This window comes from Malurus melanocephalus, unplaced genomic scaffold, assembly GCF_030028575.1.
Source record: "Malurus melanocephalus ecotype Western Australia unplaced genomic scaffold, MMel_1.1 scaffold_876, whole genome shotgun sequence".
Lineage (NCBI taxonomy): Eukaryota > Metazoa > Chordata > Aves > Passeriformes > Maluridae > Malurus > Malurus melanocephalus.
Window position 1 is genome coordinate 40,982 of NW_026624108.1, and position 2,572 is coordinate 43,553.

Consider the following 2,572-nt stretch of genomic DNA (forward strand, 5'->3'; position numbering starts at 1 on the left):
CCTCAGTGAGGGCGATTTGCTTTCCCTTTCCACAGGAGGAAGTGGCTGCTGGGGAAATCCTCACCCCAGAGCCCCGGGAGGGAGYGGAGCTTCCAGATGGGACCTGAGCAACAACGGGGAATGTTTGGCCAGGACAAACCAGCCTTTGTTMGGCTGGAAATGAACCCCAGGCTGCTCAGACCTGAGCACATCCACAGCCTGGCTCCTGTCAGTGAATCCCAGCCACAGCACAACGAGCAGCAGGGAGAATTCCAGAGGATCCCACATGGATGGGGTTGGAARGGAYCTCAATCCCATCCAGGGACATTTCCACAATCCCGGGGTGCTCCAAGCTGCCCTGGACACTGCAGGGATGGGGCACCACAGCTGCTCTGGGAAACGTTTAAATTCCTCTCAAATATTTAAGAAAATCGATCCTTATGTTTATTGAATTTTAGGAGATAATGGGAATAAAATTTTCTGAAAAAAAACCCCAAAACCAGCAGGAAATGTTTCTGCTCTACTCCTACTTTTGTCAGTTGTACACTAACACATTTTAACCCTCTTGAACTATTAATTAAATATATTAATTAAATGTATTAATTAAAGGGAAAGGAAGTTCTTACAGATTAAATCCATCACATTTTCCTACAAAATGAAGCATTCTGGATTGCTCAACTCAACTTTTCAAAGACACCAGAAACAGCAGAGTAGAAGTTTACACCTCCAATATTCCTCAGCTTCAAATAAAGTTATTTATTTAATTAGCTTTAATTATAATCACAGGGATAATACTGCATTAAGCAAAACATGATCAATAGAAGTTATTATTTAAGGTGCCCCCTGCCAAAAGGCACAACAAACTTAAATTACCTGGTGAGGGCAGCAAAATTGTACCCAGAACCTTTAAAAAAAACGATTTAATTTCTGATTTTATCAGTCCTAAGCCTGCTGAAAGGAGCAGGTCTGAGCAGATCCTTGGTGCCTGTTCCACCTCTGAGAGTCGCTGTGGCAACAGGGCCATCCCCGWCCCCAAAAATGCCATTTCTGAAGCCAAAATAAGGACCAGGATGACCACAGAAGTATGCAAAAATAGAAATACACCCGGATTTAAAACAAAACCACCATAAACYGCTTTTTTTTCTTGCCAGGACGGACAAACCAGTACCTGAATGTGCTCTCCAGATTTTTATTTTTTTTTTTACTTTGACTTCAAAGGTTTTTCAAACATGTTTAGACAAAAAAAATTAATAACCCTCTTGTCTAGATTTTTAGCTTATGARGCTTATTTTGGGGTGGTTTTTCTTCTCCTTGGCCACATATTCTTTACTGGGAGTTCTGGAGTGATCACAGCCCATTAAGGGCTTAAAATTAAACTTTATTTTAAATCATTTAAATGTATAGTCTGAGTGTACACAGAGAAGATTTTACTACTGAATATAATTCTGATCTCTCAGTGCCCAAATTGGGTAAACTCCACCAAATCCAAGAGTTGTAAATAAACAAACAAACAGTAAATGAACAGCCCAGGGCTCTCTGCTTTACAAACACAGCGAGCTGAGCACCTTCCTGCTGGCACCGAGCACTTTCAGGCACAAAAAATGATTTAATTTGCACTGGGACAAACCCCCAGGACAGGATAAAACCTCCCTGAGTCCAGCACCACACACCTGTGGAGCTGAATGTGCTCCCTGCTCCCACTCTGCTGCACTCACAAACACAGATGGGGCACATTTGGCAAATAAAAGCGTGAAAAACAGGCCCAGGATATTTGGGTTGGGGATAAAAACTCACCTGAAACTTTCAACTTTGCTTTAAACTCATCCCTTAACACGTGGATGATGYACAAGCATTTAATGGCTAAAAATGGGATTTCAAAGGTCTGTGAGGAAAACAAATATTCCATGATTTTTGAACGGGAGAAAAGTGGGGCTTTTAAAAAAATATGGGAGAGTTCTTCRGTGTTTTTGTTGTTTACTACAGGCACTCTGAGATTGTTATCTTCATTTGCACCACTTCTTGTGAGTTGTGAATTGCTAAATAAATACAATTTAATTGTCTTTTATGCGCCAACCATCAACAGACGGTAATAAATTTCAAAAAAAACAACCTAAAACCTGTTTTTATACCACGAGGAAGTAGAGCTCAGTACTTGACTCAGGCCTGCCCTTTCTGTACAAACCMCACACAAACCAGCCCAACAACTGTGCAGCAAAAAAGGAAAAGAAGGAAAAAAATACCAACAAGAAAAAGAAATTAAAGCTTATTTTAGGGACAGGAAATAAAAAAAGCCGAATTTCCTCAGCACCCAACTTTCCATAACCGAACACCACCCAAAGCCGTGTTTGTTTTAAGGAAAAAGAACCAGAASTGACACCCAGCCTCGGTGGGTTTTTTTTCAATTAACGACACAACGATCGCGACACGGCCGCAAGTTTTCTCCGTGGAATAACTCGAACAATTGGCGCTGCCGGGGCTGCTCCACACGCGGCTCGGGAGGGCCCGAGAAGCCAACCCCGCCCGCCCCTTCCCTTCCCTTCCCTTCCCTTCCCTTCCCTTCCCTTCCCTTCCCTTCCCTTCCCTTCCCTTCCCT

The 2,572-nt window shown here is 42.6% G+C and overlaps 1 protein-coding gene across 2 annotated transcripts in view; it reads right to left on the reverse strand.

The window, feature by feature from the left end:
* Positions 1-2,572, reverse strand: part of UPF1 (UPF1 RNA helicase and ATPase) — a 23,789-nt gene that overhangs the window by 20,064 nt on the left and 1,153 nt on the right. The gene's annotated exons all lie outside the window — the stretch shown is intronic.